The sequence below is a fragment of the Mastigoproctus giganteus genome, chromosome 1 (assembly GCF_048544385.1).
Source record: "Mastigoproctus giganteus isolate SK-2022 chromosome 1, ASM4854438v1, whole genome shotgun sequence".
Taxonomy (NCBI): domain Eukaryota; kingdom Metazoa; phylum Arthropoda; class Arachnida; order Uropygi; family Thelyphonidae; genus Mastigoproctus; species Mastigoproctus giganteus.
This window is the reverse complement of record NC_143575.1, coordinates 103,864,409-103,886,406: the sequence shown is the minus strand read 5'-3', so window position 1 is coordinate 103,886,406 and position 21,998 is coordinate 103,864,409. Positions and strand designations below refer to the sequence as shown.

General features: G+C 38.7%; 1 long non-coding RNA gene across 1 annotated transcript in view; it reads left to right on the top strand.

The window, feature by feature from the left end:
• The window catches only part of LOC150091070 (uncharacterized), a 91,137-nt gene that overhangs the window by 16,203 nt on the left and 52,936 nt on the right, over window positions 1-21,998 (top strand). The window contains exon 2 of the long non-coding RNA XR_016547409.1: window positions 14,003-14,052. This is a non-coding gene — a long non-coding RNA (uncharacterized LOC150091070). The remainder of the gene's footprint in view (window positions 1-14,002; window positions 14,053-21,998) is intronic.

Below are 21,998 nucleotides of genomic sequence, written 5' to 3'. Positions count from 1 at the left end.
CAACACACCCTTCTATTGCAGCAGTTGCTCAGCCTTTGGGAATGCACCGAGGTTCTAACACATTCGAATTGTTTATACCAATGGGTAACAACACTGTAACCTGGACAGTCTTCTTCATAAACGGCGACCATTTTTTCATGGATTGTTTTGGGTCTTTCCCTTCCTATTTAAAAAAAAAATAATTGAGAGACCGACACCAAAATTTGTGTGCTTCCTGCAGAGATTAAGGTATCAAACAAAAAAATCATCTTTCTATCACAACTAATTCCCCACCCCCTCCTAGTTTCAGCGTAAGCATGGGATTTCTTTGCCCAACTGACACATTTCTCTATATACCTAAATTTTTGAAGTGCCTTTAGTGATATGTTACATTGCAACTTAAATAACATTGCAACTACTACCTGCGAGAATTAGTAAGCTACTTTTGAGAAAGACCACATAGTTGACAAGCTTTTGAATTCTAAAGAGAACACTTCTGCAAATGAGTCTCATTTAAAAGAAATACGCATTATTCATGGTGAGAAACGACTTCCAGTGATTCTGAAACAAAACGTGGAAAACTTCTAATTTGAAATAGCATTTCTTCTGTACAAAAAACAGCTAAAAAATGAAATTGGTTAAATGATTGTGTCAACAACTTTCATTTATTCAAAAGTATTGCAAACAACCTAATATCCTCGCGCAACGATTGTTACTGCCCATTAATACGTAGTAGTTGTGCAAAAACATTTTTACGATACTATAAGTGTCCATATCTTCCCCTCTGCACCATATAATTCGAATCTTGCACTACATAACTTCTATTTTTCTGCCTAAATGGAACCTCTAAGACAAGAAATATGATTACAGAAATGAATGTCTCGAAGCACTGAGCACATTGAAAAAGTGGTTTTCAGAAAAGACTCTTCTAAAAGTAGTAGAAACGATAAGATGGAAGGTATTTTTAGCAGATGGAGAGCACTTTGGAAAAAGAAACATCACCTCGATGATGGAACAGGTAGATTTTTCCAACTAAATTTCCTCTTATTTCTGGAGCAGCCCTTGATACGTTATAAATAATTAATTTCAATTTACATGCGCACATATGCATAGTATGATGTAGCTGCGTCTTCCTGGATTCTGCAATAAGCATAATCCGTGTTTAGTATCATGTGACACTGCAATACAGAGTGTGCGTCGCATATCTGAGATATAAAAGAACTATGAAATGTTGGCAGAAGTTTTGGCGACGTGACCCAACGACCCATATTGCCACGGTCAAATCCGAAATCTTTTGTTGGATTAAGGAGGATGGCATCTTGCCAGAAAACCTCCAAAAAGGCTCCGTTGTGTAACAGACATGTTTAGGAGCTTGAACATTGTTGAATGTGTCAGGTAAAACCCTAGGAAGTACAATTCTTTAATGGACCGCGTTCACAGTTTACTATTTATAATAATATACAATAAATAATGACTGAATGAGAGCGTTACACTCCACAGGAGTTAACTAACTAGTTAGACAATAGCGAGTGCAGATGATCTGCTCCCCTCAACACAATTCTGAAGTGCCAAGATATGTAGGAAACTTTCCTGTCATGGATAAGCGGAGGAATATTGTGGTGGAGGTGTGGAAGATTAATCCTCGTGTCTTTCATTGCCCTTTCGTTCCTTCAAGTATCTCTGAGTGCAAGACGTGACTAACAACGGTGGAGCCCTCACCTGTTATTGAGGTGAGGAGGTCTAATCAAGTCTTTTGTTTACAATAGGAATCGCAGTACCACTTGTATTCTCTTAAACTTTGCATTGAAACTTAAATATTTGCGCTATTCTGACATCTCTCTCTCTGTTAAATAATATTCACAGTTGCTGTTTACTCAAGATAACTGCTTTCCAGCCGATTTCACTATGATGACCTTTAAGATTTTACGATATTGTTCGCAATATTGGATTTCTGATGTTTGAAGAAATAGTTGCCCTCCACAAGACTACTATCTCTTGTCTGAGTATTACTACGTATTGATTTTTGGAAATGATATAATCTTTGGCTGTTTAGCCTGCGGTTGTTGTCTTTGATGGTTGAGGGTAATCCCTCTCTCTCTCTCTCTCTCTCTCTCTCAGAGATTTTGTGACATCATGAACCGAAAGGGTTGATGGTAGTACAAATCGGACAGGACATTGAAGAAAAAGACTCTGCATTTCTTTTAAAAAATTTTAAACTGTCAAACACGCAATTAGACAATTTCCGCACGAATTTCAAAAATTTCCCTTCAAATGTCCAAGATTCAAAATTTTCCATTTTGTACGGTTCCGAAACTGAACAGCAAACTTCAGGTAACAGACAGAAAAAGTGTCAAAACCCTACAACATATGACAAGTCTCCACATCTATATGACCGAAGTGAAAAATACGTAATCTTTTTATAGCAGTCTCTTCCATCGAGCACAGTGGTTACAATTGTCCTCCTTCCACATAGTGTGGAAAGACCTGTGTTCAATTTCTGTGGAGATCGAAGGGAAGTTCTGGGATTATTTTTCTGTAAAACAGACAAACTGACCAGAGAATTCAGGTTTAAAGAGAAGATATATCTTCGCTTTATCCTTTTCGACAGTCCTCACATATCACGAAAGGATCTTAATGATTTCAAACAGTGAATCGAATTCCTTTACTGTCCACATATTACAAAAGTACATCATAAACTACAACACCGCATAAAAAGATAAAAGGACAATTATCTCGAAACACTACATCACAGGGGTTTACAAGACAACCAAGTATTTTACCCTCTCAGCCACTTCTGACAAAACAAAAGTATCTCAGTTTTTTTCCCTACAGCAAGTAGCCAGTCACTGTCATATTCAAGTATTATAACTCTCATGTATAATGTCTTCTAAATGACAGCTTAAAATGGAGAATAACTTCCAAAAATTTAATTTTGGAGAACAGTCTTAGCAGGAGAATTAATAAGAGAAAAGTATTTAGGAATGACATTACCCAGCGGCAGCATATACATCAACGACAGGGGTAGTGCCTGTCAGTTTGTTAGTACGAAGCCCGTGCAATGGAGAAAGGAAGGGACCCACAACCACCCAACGTGCTGAAATGGAGCGACCACCACTCGTGGCCAGTCGAGGTGAACGGCGGTTGGCATCTGGGACAATAGATGGCTCACGGTCCCCAAAGAGCACAGAGAAACATTTCTGAGCACACCATGCAGTAAACGTTCTTTCTGATAGGCCTAATGAGTATGCGATCTGTTCGTGTGTCCATGTTGACCGACCATCATCGACACTTCTAACTGAAATGGGTAATGGAGCACCGTTCCTAAACATTGGGGGACTGTAAAACAATCGCCTAGTCTGATGGAAGGATACGCATTCGACGGCAAACAGATGAAGAGCTGCAACCAGACTGCATGGTTGGACGAAAACAGGCCGGTGGTGGTGTCATGGTTGCGGGATGTTTTCCTAGATTGGGTCTTCCTCATCCCCATTGAACACACGCTATTGCCATATCCTACCTCATCATTGAGTGGTCTTTCAAGTCATAGTATTCGAGAAGACAGGTGCTTCACTCAGTGGTCTTTCAAGTCTGAGTACTTACTCGACGAGGATAGGTGCTTCACTCAGTGGTCTTTCAAGTCTGAGTACTTACTCGACGAGGATAGGTGCTTCAGGGTGTGCATTTCATCTCTGATTGGCCTTTTAAGTTGTTGTATATCATTTATTAAAAATACTTTTTTTCCAGTCTGGAGACCACATTGAGGTTGTATGTACTGGCCACAATTTCTCATTAGCTACTTTTTGTGGCAGGGACTCCAAATTACATGAAATGCAGGTTTCAATGCCTTATAAGGGAGTGACGTGCAGAACTTCAATATCTTGTAGTGGAGTGTAAAGTGTGTTAGTTGTCTGGTGGCACCAGTGGCCGTCAAACAACCATCTCCACGTTGTATTCTTTGTAAGTGACACAGAACTCTGTGGAGACCAGAGATTTATAAAGTGTGTGGGGAGTGGTCTGTTGTGTAGCGTTATGTTCTGTTGTTTCTCTGACCATTTAGCAGTTGGGCCCCTATTGGGACCCACCGTTGCCCACACTTTGCCAGGAGGAGGCAGGTTAGGCTCCAAATAGATTATTTAAGTACTCTGGCAGGCTCTACCACGTAGTTTCCAAGGATTTCAGTGGCTAGGCCTATAAAAAAAAAGGGGGCTGAACACTAGAACTTGGAAATGCCAAAAGAGATTTACAAGAATGCGATAGAATTCAGACGTTGATTAGAATCTGGCGGCATTGTTAGGGGTGTATTTGGTCGATTTAATGAAGGGGACTGAAGACTGGGGGGGGAACAGTTAGAAGGATGGGGACGATAGAGTATGCATCCCCAAAGAGGTCAGTGGGGACGAGCCCCACCAGGCGAAGTATGGGGGAAGCAGGGAGAGTCGGAGACAGAAACCCGTCTCTTCCCCTCCCTACCTGGGGATGGGATTTTAAAGGGAACCAGGTTAGAGTACCCAGTTCAGATCGTCAATGCCATGTTGTGTCGATTCTGGTAGCATGGTTAAACTGTCCATCCTGCTCCGGGGGTAGGATATGTTAGCTGGCAGTGGGGGTGGGAGAGAAACACATTTACTTCATTCATAATCTGCATTCTCACTCTTCTTGCGTTCTATTTTATACTTTTTTCTTATTTTATAATATATATATATTTTTTTTTTTTCTGTTAGGTTATATATATGCACTGGTGTTCAAAGAAAGTGCATCACCTAGGAATTTCACATTTCTAACTTTTTTTCGCGATGGTATGTTACATTAAGAAAGACTAGCAGAAAGAAAACAAAAGATATTAATAGTTAAGGCAAAGCTAAGTAATATTTGACAGGTGCTCTCAAAATATTCCAAAATGATCATTTGCAACTTGTATGCAACAGTTTTCGTAAACACAACAATTATGGCTGCAATGTTATCAGAATGTTTAAAATGTTTATCATTTTAAATAGAAAACAAAATGAAAAGTTCACCAGGTGCAAACTAATATTTAGTTGAACCGCCTCTGGCCCTGATGACAGCAGCACACTGTCGAGGCATTGACAAGATCAATTTCTGAAAATAATCAACTGATAGTTCGTGGTTCCAAACACGAATTATGAAGTTCACGAAGGGTCTTTGGTTTCTTTCTGGCAACTGCAGATTCCACACGACGCCAACAGTTCTCTATAGGATTCAGGTCCGGGCAGTTTTCTGGCCAGCTAACAGTTGTAATGGACCGTCCTTCCAACCATGTTTTTTACCTGTAATAATTGTAAACACATTACTGTCGAATCTCTAATGCAGAAATGAAGCTAAAGTAACTGCAGAAGTGCCTACTTACACTTTTCGCCCGATGACAAGGAGCAGAGTCGTCTTGAAAAATGCAGTTATTTGGCAGGTTGAAATGATCTCTAATGGTTGGCAGCAATTTGCCTTCCAATATAGCCAGGTATCCATTGGCATTTACGGAACCTTTCATAAACTGCAGGTGACCTACTCCGCGATACGAAATGTACCCCCATATCATTTGGCTGGTAGAGAATTTCACTGTAGACACCATACAGTCCGGATGGTATTCTTCACCACGTCTATGGCGAATCGTTTGTCTCCCATCAGAGCGATGCAGGTTGAATTTCTTCTCATCCGAGAAAATAACTGACTTCCACTGCTCGAGACTCCATTTGACATGTTCCTTACTCCAAATGAATCGGGCCTTTTTCATTTTTTGTGTGAGGAGGGGCTTCTTCTTAGGACGACGAGCTACAAGTCCAATTTTGAAGAGGTGTCTTCTGACTGTTACTGCACTTGCTACCACCCCCGTATGTTCTTACCATTCTCTTTTCAGCTCAGACGAAAAAAACTTGACTGTTTTAAAGGCACAAGAGCTTTAAAACGGGGTCCTGTTTTGGCGTAGAGACTCGTTTGCGTGTGGGTCCTTTTTTCCTATCAGCAGAACCAGTATTCTTGAGTTTGGAAAGAAATCTACTCACTGTCGACTGATTACAAGACACTCTGTAAGCAGTATGACGGGAAGAACAGCCTCCCTCACGTAAAGCAACAATAGCACTCTTTCTTCGTGGCATCTACTGCACGTAACTCGCCATCCTGGCACAAGCAAGGAATGACTGCAACTCTTGCAGAGCGTGATTATATAGCTGAACGTAACAGCTGATGCAATATTACGTCATCACCTACGCGTGTCAATGTTATCTGATGCAATCTGTAAGAAATATTGCCTTATAGATTGCATCAGATAATACACTTTCTTTGAACAACAGTGTATATATATAGATATATGAAATTATATATAGAAGAATATGGAATTCGAGGAACAGAAATAGAAAAAGAGTATCAGAACAGATTAATGCCATCAAAATAATGATTGAACATTACATCAGTCTGTATATTACCTTATTTTACAAACTTAATACCAACTGGATAAATTGGAGAAATTGCATATAACTGGTGCAATTTAATAAGAATTTGGAATATAAGTATTAGGACTGAAAAAATAGATAACTATGAGGCCATAGGGCCAAGTACTAACCAAGTACCAAGTACAAGGGCCATAGGGCTAACCTAAGTTGAACTTCATTGTTGTACCCTATAAATAAACACATAGATTATAGTAAAATTAAAATGATGTAGCTAATTATTGATTATTGATAATTGGATACATTGAATGGAACATTAACTAGGGCTAGCTCCACGCAATATATCCCATCAGTAATTGGCTGAGCTATCTGTTTTTGTTTGCCATTTAGCCTCAGCCAATTATTGGCTGAGGAGCCAATATTGAGTGGAGCTAGCCCTAGTTAACGTTCCATTCAATGAATCCAATTATCAGTAATTAGCTACATTTTAATTTTACTATTTTATTATAATCTGTGTTTATTTATAGGGTATAACAATGAAGTCCAACTTAGGTTACCTAAATACTTGGCCATTTGGCCTCATTGGGTATGGTTTTCACCCCTAATACTTATATTCTAAATTCTTATTAAATTGCACCAGTTATATGCAATTTCTCCAATTTATCCAGTTGGTATTAAGTTTGAAAAATAAGGTAATTTTTTATATACTGTATATATATATATTTTTTTATTTTTTATTTTTCCCCGTTTCACTCACTCATTCATCTTGTTCGCAGCACACACCAGGGGGGATGCAATGGTGTGTAATGTAAATTTAAATACTAATGCATACTAGTTAAGCTAAATAAGCAAGAATATAAAATATTAAAACTAGGGTTAGCAACATTTATGGTTTTTGTTCTTTTTCTCACACACTCTCATTCGTTCTTCTAAAGCTTTCATTTAATTTGTTCGACTCTTGCTTTCTGCACTGCACTCTGTGGGCACCTCAACTTACTGTTATTCTTCAGTTGTGGTGCAGGCCTAGCCACAAGTTTTTTGCAGGCCAGAGGAGAATGCAGTCATAGTGTTTGTGTTGTTAGTATATAAAATAAGTTAAGTTATTATTAACTTTGTATTCTTTCGGCCAATTACGTTTGCTGTTCCACTCATTCACCATAACACTGATTCACTCGTGCTGGGTCACTCCAAAACTGACATTTATTCCCTTTTACCATAATTCCCAATTCACTTTGCGCCCAGTCTATTCATTCTGTCTTTCATTCGCATTCATTCATTCTACATTGCATCCTCTTGCTACGAGCTTACTGATATTTTTCAGCTAATCTGCTTCCCTGGCTGCCTGTACATCTCCCTCCCCTACATGTTGCTTATTTGGTGTGGGAGGGTAGTCCTTTGGGGGTACCCATGTCAATCAGGTTTTGTCATGTCAGGGTGCGGAATACTGCTATCCGGACAGTTTTTTAGTCATCGTCTGGGCGTGATGGGAAACTTGGGCAATTTTAACTATTGATTATTGTTCAATTGCCGGGAGGGGCTGAATTGCCCTTCTTTGGATAATTCTACGCATTTCGAATGCTTTCTGTGTGAAGGTTGTAAAGGCTTTATAGTTTTCCTCTTCTATAATGAACAGATGTACTTCTCCCCTGGGAAGGGGGCCAATCTGTGCTATATTAGCCCGGTTCTGGGGATGTCATAAATTATACATTCATATAGAATGTGTGCCCAGTCTTCACTCTCGCCACAGGTGCAGTTTGGTTCATCAGTCAGCCCTAAGGAGGTTAGTTTCATCTTTAGGGAGCCGTGACCTGTCAATATAAATGTTGTAAAAAGTCCAGGGGCATAACACTTAGGTGGCTTTGGATTAACCATTGACACCTGTGGCAGAAACCGTTTGGTATCCAGACTTATGGTTTCCTGCTCCACTTTGTTTGCCCTAGCTCATGGAGCTTTGTGGCTATTCTTTTTCTTTCAGCATTGAAGGTGTTGGTTGTATCAAGGGCTATCCCCAGAAATTCTGTGGGTATGCCCTTTTTAAGTCTATAATAAAAGCCTCTTTTGGCTACTTCCAGGTAAAGTGAGAACTCCGGCCAGCAACTGCAGCGCAGTTGTGCTTAACTGTGCGACATGCTCTGATAATAGTGAGTAGTATTGTCCTTTGTATCGATTCTAATTTATTCCCATTTCTTACTATGGCCGAACGGGTGAACCATGCACCAGCTCCATAGGTGATAACAGGTAGGAACATTGCACGGTATATGATTGCCAGGGTCCTTCTTTGAGTCCTCAGTCTGCTCGACTAATCCTGGCAATAATACCTGCATAATTTCTCCCTTTCTTCGCCAAGTAGGTAAAAAGGGGATAAATATCTTGTAGTGGAGTGGGAATTAGTGCTTAAGTCTGTAATTATCTGTGCAATATGGTGAATAGTAGCTACGAAAGCTGGCTGGGATCGTCTAGTAGGAGATATATATATATATATATATATATCAGCGTTGTTTTTCCCTACGTGGTGACCGTGTATCCAGATGCCACTGGGCTCTTTGAACAAGGACAGCGCCCTGTGTTATAAGGCCTGCATTTTTCAAGAATGATGTGCAAATCATGTCCAAGCATTTCGTGTACTCTCCAGGCCCTCCAAATCCCCCCAACATCAATCTCATCGAATATTTGTGGGATGCGGTGGAAAGCAACGTTCGCCAGTTCACGCCGCTGCCTAACTCCGTGACATCCTCCTGTACAGCTGGTCAATGGATAGCCGAGGACACCTTACACGGTCTCCTAGAGTCGATGCCATACCGAGTGCAAGCGATTATCGCGGCGAAAGGCGGCCCAACACGCTATTAGGTAGGTGATCATAATGTTTTTGGCTGATAAGTGCATATGGTTTTGACGAGTCGTCCTTTCGCCTTGTTGTCGATGGCAGCAGGGCAAACTGTTGATGCACTTGGAGGTAGAGCCCAAGGAGCTCTGCAGTCTCAAGTATCTGGGTTTCAACAGTCCGTTGTCCTCCAGTAGAATGTCTGATGGTTTCATTGTGATGTGCGGATTTTTCAACATAACGTGCGTCCGCTGGAGGTATTGTAACGTTAAGTTAATGAGCGATCATCTGCGCCTAATGATGCGGTTGGTTTCTTTCCCGCCTGAAGATGGCTTCCAGAATCAGAGTCGCATCGACCCAGTGATTCTGGAAGATCGAATGTAATGCGACCCAGAATGACTAGGTAGCATTACATTCGTGGCTACATGTGGAAATACTACACCCTATTAAATAACACTTTGGTTTTTCCGTTTTTGTACATTATCGTACGATAACCAGATGAAGTTTTATATTTTCATAAGCTTCTTTTGATATTAGCAAGATACTAGACTGATCTTTAGTTTGAATTTAACAAAACCGTAATATAATAAAGTAGATGTTGTTGTTTTTTTTTGAAATTTTAAAAAGATTTTAATACGACCACCATTGAGGATTTTCATAAACTCTGATTTTGTACAACTTGTAATAATCACGAATACTCGCCAAAATAACGGATATTTCGCTTTCTATTCGTGGAAAGGTTTTTTTCATCAAATCCCTTCAACAACACGAACATATTGAGTCGATTCAAGCATAGCCAGGTTAGTAAGTTTCAGGTGAAGTCTTCCATCTTTATTGCAACTAGATGAAGACAATGGAGTATGGGTAATATTGCATCTGCCAAACAGGCCAAAAGCTAAGGTCTTTTAGTTGTAATGAGACACTGGTTAATTGGCTTCCAAACAATATAATCTTGAAACAGGAGCATTTGATACATAAATATGTATCAAATATCTATCAAATGTGGCGCCTTGGATTTAATTCCATTAAAACCCCTCCACTAAAAATAGTGTGGAACTCAAAGAGAGTGAACCATTTATGATTATACTTCTCTGCATGGACTATTTCGAGAAATGATCCTGAATCATTTTTCATGGAGACATCGTACGGGTATTCGTGATTTAACTTCGTAGTTAATAAATGGTTATTTATCGTGTGTGAGGAAGGGAGAGAGTTCAATGTTCTCCTAAGCATCTCGATTAAATAAAGGAGGTAATTACGTAGGTTCCCTACTTATCTCTTTTGGTCATTAGGAACAGAACGGAAGCGAAGAAGTATGACAAGGATCTGGTATCCTTAGAGCAAAACCTTTAGCGAAACGGTCGTCTATTGAATGGCTTTATTTTTCTGTATGAATGATGCGTCTTGATAATTAGCTTTCTGTAACTCAGGTGACGCTAACGAACAGCTCCAATTTTACCTTCATGCTTAATTAAATCGATATGATTTCTTGGGCAGTAAGAGGACCAAATTAATTGTGATAATACTGTTGAATGCTCAGTTGTAATTGCAACCGATCTGCTTGAATGGCCATTGTTTTAAAGAATAATACTTGATTCTCCGAGTGAACTGAACTAAGCCCATTACCTTTGGTTTTCCCGTAGTAGTTTTATACAAATGGGTTATTTGAGGTCGCTTTTGCTGTCTTTTGAAGTTGCGCACCATCATTCGGTTTCGAAACAATAGTAGCAAGAAGGTTCTAAATTTAGACCAGTTTGTGTGTACTCTGCTTTTGTTTAAATCAATGTTAGTCTGTTTGGGTTGCGTGCTTGGATTACAGATCTATAGAGCCAAATCTCTGTTTGAACTTATGATAATATTTAATGGCAAGTTGCGCAAAAACTTGCCATTGATTACTCCCGACCAAATCTTTGTCCCCAGAGAACGTCATTAACTCCAAACTTTAATTAAAAGATTAACATCGAAAATGCCTCAGGTATGTGCTATCAGATAACAGTTTTCGTATATGCTCGCAACTCTTGGAACTTTTCCAATAAGCAAATAAAAGATAAAAACTCTTTCTTGCTTATTTGGTAACCTGACTCGATTATCAGACATGAGAGGCCTCTGTCGGTACTTGTTTATAACTCTGCGATTTTGCCAAAGAATAAAATGGGCATTAAAGCTTAAAAACCCAATTTTAAATCATCTCATGATTACTGCTCTTATTTTATATTAGCTAGGCAGATAACTGAGCTTCAAATAGGCGAGCTCAACAAAACAGGTTTCTCTTCAGGGATTTCCGGCAGGTTAGAGGAAGAATCGATTACAAAGAATTTCAAAGATAAAAGGTGTCCGTATAAAGCCAAGTCTATCCAGATTAGATCGCATAGATCCACCGGCAGATTCCCATAAGACATCTTCTATTGAGAGGATATGTGACGTTGGCATAGGTATTTTGAACCCATCCTGAATGTAAGAAGTGCCTTCGAAATAAGTAGGTCTCTTGTTAGTTGGCTAATTTCTTCCACTCAAAAGTTGAATACTTTGAAAAAGAGAGATCGTAAGTGGTTTTCTTGTGGTTCTGTTAAGCCATCTAAGTATCCGACTTTTAGGAAGCTTGTAAGATATAATATTCTTTATCGAATACTTAACTTGAATTACTTTATAAACTATTGTATATACTGCTAGAAGAGTGGTAAATAAATAAAAGGTATTCCAAATTTTTAAAATAAATATGGAATAGCAAGAGCTTGTCGATGACTATAGTATGTTTGTGTTGTAGTGAATATCTTTTACCTAATTATCTATTAACAAAAGGAATCTCAGAAAGTATCCAAAAAAACCCAATTTATTAGCGAGTGTCACCTTTATCAAACCGAGAAAGTTTGTATTCAGAAGGGAAATATCTTAATGAGCACAAAACTGAATAAATAATCCGTTTTGTTTTTGTATGAATTTGAAAATTGTGTTCCTGAAAGAGTGTGGATAATGGATAAGTGATATAGTGGATTTAATCTATCGTTGATGTACGCTTTTCGCACTCCCTCAGGCTACAAAAAGGAGGAACAAATGAGAATACGATGTAATTGGACGTAAAAGACCACCGGGACTGTATAATTAGGCGTTTTAATTCTGTTATATCCGAACTACGTAACAGATCGGAGTGATTGCATAGTTTTAATATAATACAGTATTTTTATGAACTTGAAAGATAATGCAGGCACTACGATGGAATGTTTCTACTGCTCTTCATCAGTGTAATGGCGGTCTCAAAGGTGTAAATGCAAGTCTGATAGCTGTTTCCTGCCATCAGTCGATTGTAGCGGTTGGAAAGCAGGTTGCTGGGTTCTTTTCTAGGCACCCCGTGTTGATGGCAACATCTTTTGATGTAGTTTAGGAAGAGACGTTGACTGTAAGAATTAAGAACTGTTATTGTCATTATTAAAATGTTTAGCCACATGGGATTGATGTACATAACTATACTTTTATGTTAATTCTGAATGAATTTATTTAGTGGACTGGTTATAAAGGCTTCTTTAAAAGTAAGTGTCAGTTCTCATCCTGAGGGCCTTTGTGCAGTTCAAGTAGTTATTTCGTGAGACCTACTAAACATAAGTGTAGTGTAATAATGAATATACATACATTAGGCAGGCGAGCCAAAAAACATTATAGCCAAACATCAGCTGAAAAAACGTTAAATGAGGTCCACCTTTACGATGAAAGTATCAGTTATAATCCCACCCATTCAGGTTTTTTTTTTTAAATTTCATTTTATCGGTAGGGTTCACTGTTCTACTCATTGCTGGAGTGCAGTAGTGCAGGCATTTGAGTGGACCGTGGTTCGAACCCACGTGGCAGCTAAATAGAGTTAATATAGTTAGAAAAGAACGTACGTAGTGATTATCCCTGAAATATTTGCACTTCATAAGCGCTCTTATGACACGAGTTTTTTTAAGTTAGTTTATTTAGGCTATTGACTAAATGTTCTATATAGTTAGGTAACCTTTCGGATCCCATCATCAGACCATACTTGGCTGCCAAGTCAAAACATTTCTTCTTATTAAAACGTTTTCAAACTCCTCTGATCCACGCAGTCGTTCTTGGAACATCCAGAACATTTCTATTTCTTAAGCTGGAAAACTGGTCTCACTGGAGAATAATCCTAAATGCTGTCACGAATATAATATGAAATTTTCTGAGCAGTTCAGGCAGGCTTCCAGATCAGGTCATGGAGTATTGTCAATGCTATAGAGGAATTTTGATAGTAGGGAAAAGGAGGTGATTATCCCATTTATAAGGCAATGGTTAGGCCACGCCTTGAGTACTGCGTACAGATCTGGAGGCCTCATTTTAGGAAGGATGTAGTGTTGATTGAGCAAGTACAGAGAAGGGCAACAAGATTGGTGAGGGGAACGAAAGGGTGGTCTTACGAAGAAAGGCTTAAGTTCTGCAAATTGCAGCATCTGGAGACTAGGCACCTGCGAGGTGATCTGATTGAGGTGTATAAGGCCTTGAATGGGTTGAGCATGCTGAATTCTGATGGGATTCTTCCTCTTGCTCAGATTACGACAGTTGAAATTATATAAATTAAAACGGTACAATCAACTAATAAATTTATTTAAACCTGAAATATGATCAGAGCTGAGTGGTTTACCCTTAAAGAAGAAATCAAGGTGCTATTGGTGAGCTGAATTACTTGTACAGCAGTTATCCATGTAGGTAACTGGTTAATAAGCTATACATAGTTCACTATCTTTATATTATTTTCAGATTATGAAGTGTTGACGCCTCCTAACTTTGATTTTCGTTTATTTTTGAACAGTTAAATGAAAGACTCGCGTCAGATGGAATAATTCCAAATTATAAAGAGAGGTAAGAGAGTATCTTCAACTGTCATTTATATAGACATTATTCTTAACCTATTTAATACATCTTTAATATACCTTTTAACCATCAACTTCGAATTCATTCTTCTTTACAAGTGTTTATATATTTAATACTAATAATTGCCAACAAATTATAATATCTATAATGCTTTGTTAATATATAATAAAGTTTAAAAATAATTTAAATATTTATGCTTATGCAAATAATGTATTTTTTTCGGATCATTTTTCTAGCAGTTCAGTTTCGAATTGCTGTTAATACTTGACTGAATACTTCTAATGTTATAGGTTCATGACTTTGAAAACTCACTGACATAATTTCAATGAACAGTTCAATATGGAGACAAACACTTCACCACTATAAACGTCCGATTACTTAGAATTTCGCTGAGACATCCCCTTCTCCCCAAGTTGCTATTCAAAATTCAGACTCAACTTCAAGTGTCTAATTTTTCCAGAAATTTCGATAAATAGTTAAGTATTCATTCACCCATCCATGTATTTCCGAGAATCTTATTATCAGAGAAAACTCTTAAGTGCATTACAAAGATTGAGGCAGGTTTTAAATTTCCGTAGAAGCTTTCGAGTTTGAAGTTTCGTCTAAAAATCCAGCGGGAGAAGGAGAGAAAGACTTCAGAGAACAAGTACCGGCAGTGTTATACCATCACGCATGACTTAAATAGCTTGCTCCATTTACCGAGAAGAGCAGGTACCTCTGGATTGTCATACAGATGGTGGAGATTATTTGAAATATTTATGCCTGGGTATTAGTTCATAGAGAACTGAGGATGGCTAGTCTAAGAATAGAAAACAGCCACCACCGTGCGTATGTGTGTGCGAGTGTTTGCAGTATAGACGTGTGTTTGAACAGCTTTTATATCTATCATAACCCCCAAGTCCTTTACGGAAGAGAAAACTATCGACTACAGACTTCAGTCTGTAGAAATGATGACTGCTTATAAAACATGCATTGGAAGTGGGCTCACGTCACACTACTGATCTCCTTCTTAGCCGCCTCCTTCCCTTACTTCCGTTACCTCTGCACTGTGGGCTTCTCTGCCGAGCTGCTGTGTTGGGCAGTTGAATGGCTTTACGAACTTAATACCCAGTGTGAGGTCGCCTATGCTCGTTGCTACAGGCGGCTGTCTGACTGTGTTTGAAAGGATTTCTGTGTCTTAGTTGCGGGAGACTTCCTACACCCGAGCTTCTGCGTCCAGCAACCCTATAGCGAACACGACTAACGAGCGTTTCCAGCGACGTTTTTAGTGTCTCGTTCTTAACGACTTGTGAAGTTTTCAGTATCTATCCACTGTTGAGCAGTTCCTTCCCCCTTCCCCCCTTTCCGCACTTCCTGCCATTCTGAGGCGCCGAGAATGGCGTCCTTTTACGACCCGAGGCGAGGCACCCCCTCCTAAGGTCTCTAGCTGTTTTGTCCGATCTCCTGTTAACCTCGTACATTAGCAGTCATTCAGCCATCTTTTTTTTGTAGCTAAGTGTGTTAACCCCCAGACGCACACGCCGTGCGGAATAAATTGATGCGAAAAAGGCTTCGACAACCACTCACTAGTTGCCGCTAATCTTCGGCGATTGTCGGCACCCAATGAACCAGAACCCTGCTTTGCCAACCGTAGTCAAATGATGGTGTTTGTATCCAACTTATACATCTTCACAGTTTTTACGACTGTCATTAATTGGACCCCAGTGACGGTGTGGCTAACGACAAGCTACTTCGAATAGCTCCTCCTTGTGCTCAGTTATGGCATTGCAGTCAGCGTGAAGCTTCTGGAAGGAGGAAAGCGCAGAAGGAACGCTCCAAAGCGATGGACTACCATCAGTGGCCTTCTGGCGACCGACTAGTTCACTTTTCATATCGTTGCACTAAGGCAGCTGTAACATTCGTTCCGTGAATCTTCTCTGGCTTTGGAAGAACTGGCGACATCCTGGAAAAGTACGTTTTACCAATGGAGACCTCTTCATTGAGATTTCAGATCCGGATATATTGAAAATCCAGCACTGAAACAAGTGGGAGAAGTAAAATCAACCGACAGGGTATGTAGCATTTTTCAGATATAGTTTTAAATTTTAAACAGTGATTGAATTACTCTATAATACCCAACTTCAAGGGCCACAGTATTTGATTATGCAATGGCAAAATCGTAATTTAATCGTAATGTAATCGTAAAATGCGGTGGTTTCAATAAGTTAATTTTGTAGTTACCAGAAGAAAATTTCAATAGACTCTCCAATAAAGAAGATTTGATTGTGTTCGGATTGATGGTTTAATCGTGTATTACTTGAAAAGTAAAGTTCGTGAACAGTTATAGAAAATAACTTTGCTACTGAATGTAATCAGTTTCAAATATTGCACGTTCAAAAAATGTATATAAAGAAGTTTAAATTTACGGTTGGTTATGTACGTTTAATATTACAAGCCATGGTGGATGTTTGTAACATTGGTTACTTACTTAAGACCAGTAAAAGCAATGAGAATTGATTGAACAGTTGGTATTTAGGTTCTGCTCTGCCATTGCAAGGGTGTAGCGAATCAAGCTGTTGACCTGCCCTCATCTACCGAAAATTCAATTTTATAAATTTAATAAAAAAATGTATGTTTGACAAACACACGTGGACACAAACGTGATGAACATTTCTGGAGTTGTCTTTCATCTGTTTTGTCATGTCCGAGTGGATCACGTTAAATCCTATCCACTTCTGTGGACAAGATTCGATGCCCAATACTTTAAAAGCTTAAATATACTGTATTTAATGCTTTATATACTTAGGTTACAAATTTATTTGATTTTGGTGTAGCAAGGATTGGCAACTTTTTAGCAAGGAAGGCCTTATTGGCCGTTATTTATTAGTCCCTCCCTTTCTGGTTAATTTAATACCCATTTTTGCTTTGTTCTCGTTATAAAAATAATGTACAAAGGAATATTTAAGAATAATACGCTAATTTCCTTGTAACTGATGCTAATCGCAAGATTAAAATAATTGCCAATTATACAGATTAAGCATAACTTAAAAATAATCACCGTTTTCCTCTTAGTTCAATGTCCAAAGAATTAATAAGTAAGAGGATCATGATTAGCCTAGTGCGGGATAAACGTGACCCATTGCTGGGTGCTTGCTCAAGTGAAAGTTTGCCGCATGCATAATTTTACCGCTAAATACTACCAAAAGTTTAAAGTATTTGAATAAATAATTTAGTCTTTAATTTTATTAGAGACTGTCTTATATAACAACCAGTTTGCTTTGATTGAACTACTGCGCATTCTAACACTTCTCTGAATATATTCTGGTGGTTTATAAAACAAGTTCATTCCTGGATATCTAAGCAACTATTTAGATATATTCAATGCTTGAAATTGATTTTGTTTCGTTAGAATAGAGCCAGTCTTTAAAGCAGTTATTCAGAAGTCGATACGATCTTTGTCCTCGTGGGTAGCGCATTGGTATAATCACTGCCCTCCTCCACACCTGGTGGTAAAAACCTGAGTTATGAATCTCATCAATGACCTGAGGAATTTTTATTTTGTTTCCACAATGTGGCTGAGGGTCTCAAGCGAGGATATGTGTGGTTTTTTCTCCCGGAAAATCTTGTTTTTTGTACAACAAACAAGCAAATCGACTGCAGGACACACACAATTTGCAGACATGATATATATATACGACATAATATGGTCTAAATCCTTGATGAGGTTAAAACTCCATTAGCTGTATTATACCCTTGTCAGTATTTTCGGTTATGAAATACGAATGTAGCCTAGTCATCATTGCGCAAAAGCAGTGTTGGTACTCTGTGTGTTCGAATCTACGCGATGTCACAAAATACGCTAATTTTCTTGTAAAATGTTGAAATTTTCTCATCCAGAGTATAAACGAAAGTTTAATTTAAAATTGAATTTATTCAAATAATAAAAAACTTTGTTTTATTCTGGAGATGGTTAAGGGTCATAAATTCTCTCAAAAACAATTTTCTTCACGTTTTGAGGCAAACTAGCCCTTTTAGTAAATCCCACTTGCAATTTAAGTTACTTATTCACATCTCTTTATTTTCAAATAAAGAAATACGATCGCCCTCGATAGTTACATATTTTAATAAGGCTCAGCTCTATTTAAAGCATCCCCTGTAGGGTCCTTACCTAAGTTGAAGCGATCGTACACAACCTATTAAGCCTCCAAGTCAGAATACCATTTGCAGTATCCGCTCGTGCAAGTAAACAGAAGCAGACGATTAAAAACAATTCATTTTCTAACGAACTACTTTGCATCCCACTGCCTCTTTCCCCCATGGAAAAAAAAATACCTTGGAGAAAGCGGATTAAAAACTATTTCATTAGCAGATGTCGGATGCAGAAAGAAAGTAGCTGCAGGACTAAGTGTCTCACTAAAGCCGGTTATTAAAAGTTCACGGGCACATATTATTTCCTTCTTTCTATCTCCTAGTAATTTAGCCTGGTTTAGTGAATTTACATAATTGCTGCCATGCTTGGTACTCCTTTTTCCTCTCTTGTTTAGGCCTCCAGCACTTAGATTACTTATCTTAATTGTAACCTTGTTTTAGGAACACCCTGGAGGTTCGACAAGGATTTCCTGTGGTAATGTAACACGGGGTTTAAAAAGGGGAAAAAAATGTATACATCCCTCGCTGTCTATAGTCTTCTCACACGCGCGTGCAGTGCATAAGTTCGCGTGTTCGGTAAATCCCTCGGCTGTAAAGTGGAAGAGTTTTTGTTATAGTTGGGTTGATTTGAAAAGTTGTGCGAGAATGAGAAATACTTCCTTTCTTTTGCTTGTCTAACTTGAAAATTAACTCCCTCGGTGACAAGTAACAAGTGATGTTCATTATGTGCAAAGCTGCCCGGATAACAATTGAGTTGGGTATTTGACCACCGGGGCTCTCAAAAGACCGAGTGGATTCCTTACTGTCAACGAGCAACATTTTCAATCAAGATTTTTGTTGTAGAACATTATCTTAATGAGTCAGCGCTTGAGTTTGCTTAGCGCTTTTCTAAGTTTTCATCCAGTGAGCAGACAAATCGACATTTTTAGCACACGCAGTTCATTACGCGATAAACTGACCACCCGACTCAATTTTTTTTTTGTCTTGATATAAACACGGAGATCGTTGTGTTCCTAATAAACTCTCTGGAAGCACTCTTAGCAACGGAAATCTTTCTGTGCCAAAGACATACGCACTCCACTTAGTTCTTAGAACCTTCTAGAAGAACTCGGCTGGATTTTTGTCTTAAGTTTCAGTTGACATCATCAGATATTCTGTAACTACATAATGAGAATTTGCACCTTTAATCCACTCTCTAATCCTGAAACATGGTTGAGATTTGCTGTAGAATCGAAGGATTAAATTCTGCTACAGAACTTTAAGCTGCAGTCATTTTGATATTCGTTGAGATTAATTTCTTTCCAGACATTGTCTTTCGGCGATGAAAATTTTGTACAGACTGTAGCTTAACTTTTAGGAGCTTCGTCACTGTTAATAACCCATTAGGTTCTTTGAAGAAACTCAGCTGCCACTGAGGAAACGCAAATAGGGGATAATTTATTCATGGACTTGCATTTGAATTCTTTATAATGGACGTTGTTCTTCATAAAAGTTTCTCCCTGTATATATCACAGTTTTCCTATGGGGGAAAGCCTTTCTGGTTATCTCCATTCGTTCGTCTCCCATTGGTAAAATTACTACTGATGTGTGGTCTTCTCCCCAGATGGCAGTACTGTTCGTCATTTCAAACGATCGCTTTTTTGCTTCTTCCGTGACTTTCCGAATTTCGGTAGATATTTTTTCTCGCCTTTCCATTTCCACCCTCTAACGTCTTTCCATCCCTGGGTTTCCTATCTGCTCCTGCAGCGTTGCCTGCAAGCGTTTCATTCCCTAAGAGGCCTGGCAGGATACAGATAATCACATTGGTTAGTTTAAGTTTCTAACCGTTTCTCTGACTACCCCCATGACATTTCTCATCACATGAGTCAAGGCTGTTTTCCTCTGGAGCTCGTGCAAAACTCTATTACCCGCAATTTTGTCTACACCTCCCTGGAGGATCTTTTTTTTGTTCAGCAGCCACGATTTTTTCTTTCTTTCTTTCTTAACGTATTTACTGCTAATTCTCTTCCTCACTTTCTGTCTTTGAGACAAAGAAGATAGATTTATTTCCCTAGGAAACTCGCGCATTCTCTTTCTATGAAGTCAGCAGAATATTTGTTTTGCATACGTATGTACGCTGCAGTATCCAACGTATCAAGCCACCCAACCATGAGACTTAGGTAATGGATTTGACGATTGGGGGATTAAAAAAACATAATGCATAGAAAGTACGTAGAGGAAAAGATTTATTTTTGGAATTGCCGAAATAGTACGATCATCTGAGATTGAGGCAACAATATCGTTCACATCTTAGCAGGTCAAAATAAGCTTCATCTAAACATTTCTTCGAATTACGCTGAATATAAAGACAGCCAGGGAGAATGACTGAGGCCCGTTCGAAAGCAACATTCCTCAGTATAATGAGTGGCTTGTAAACACCATCCATGCCATGACTTCCGTCACTCTGTTCTCGTGCGGTTTCCGCTCAACTAATTGACCCCGACACACAGTGTGTGGAGATTTAGGGTTACGATCGAACACGATGCACTTCATAGTCTAGCTATACCTGGCAGATGATGCTTGTGTTTAGCTGTCTGTAGATACACCTTTGACCTGTTCCTTATGACACATCAGAAATTAATGAAGTCTTGATCACGGAACCACCTGCCAGCCTGGTGCTGATAATCTCCCTTGCCATGTCTTTGAAAACGATCTCTTGCAGATCATGTCTGTAATAACCCTGAATGTGGCAATGTGATGTGTTGCCTACTTTTCGGTACACGAAATGGAAGGAATTCTTGTTTATACGTATTAAAACCAGCTATAGTTGTATACAGGTGCATTAAACTTGTTATTAAGTGTTACTTTTATCCTTTGATTAAATATAAATCTTTTAGGCACCGATATCGCCTCAAAGTGACCAGAACAATTTTCAACTTCATTGTATCCGTTTCGAGGCTGTCATACACTATCATCAGAGCTGTGCATTTTTTGTGTTGATCATGTACCGTGTATATTCGTATCCATGTAGACTACCCAGGACTATTGCGAACCTAATAATTCATTGGAAACTTTCACCCGCTTCCAAATTAAATAATGGAGTATATCGTTTTAGTAATTTAAGATTGGTCATAATAGGATGACCTGTTATCCTTGAAGAAGCAATAAAAGCATTCCACATTTCCAGAGTTACCATTAACCTTTAAATAAACATTCCATCCAGCGGTTTTTTACTGTATTTGAACTATTTATAATTCTTGATACATCTCATGTTCTAAGATGAAAAATCAAGAATTTCATTAATTAATTAATAATTCCTTTTTATTGAAGATATATGAGGCTAAAGTATAATCATTATTCATAATTTTTCATGAGTTTATCCAATTGCAGTACGCACTGCAGGAGACTCCTCGAACCAATATAAATTCGGATTGGAAAAAAATATAAAGTATGTTTCGGATGGTCAGGCATTATTCCAGAAGATTGTACTCCCCACAATGGCGTAACTAGGGTGAGGCAGGTGGGGCACGTGCCCTGGGCACCAAATATAAGTTTAATTTTTTTTAACAATAAAAGTGTTTATTGTTTTTATTATTTTATAACCAGTTTGAATACCAATATAAGAATTCAGACAGAATTTTAAAGAACAGTATTCAAGGGGCCATCAACCCTAGTAACGCCTCTGACGCCCAATTATGATTACATGACACCCCCTCGGTTCCTTTCTGCAGAAAGATTACTTGAGCAGAAAGATTACTGGCGTACTAAATTGCATGCGGATAGGTTAATCTATTCCCTCTGGCCACAGCCTTCCATAAATAAATTCT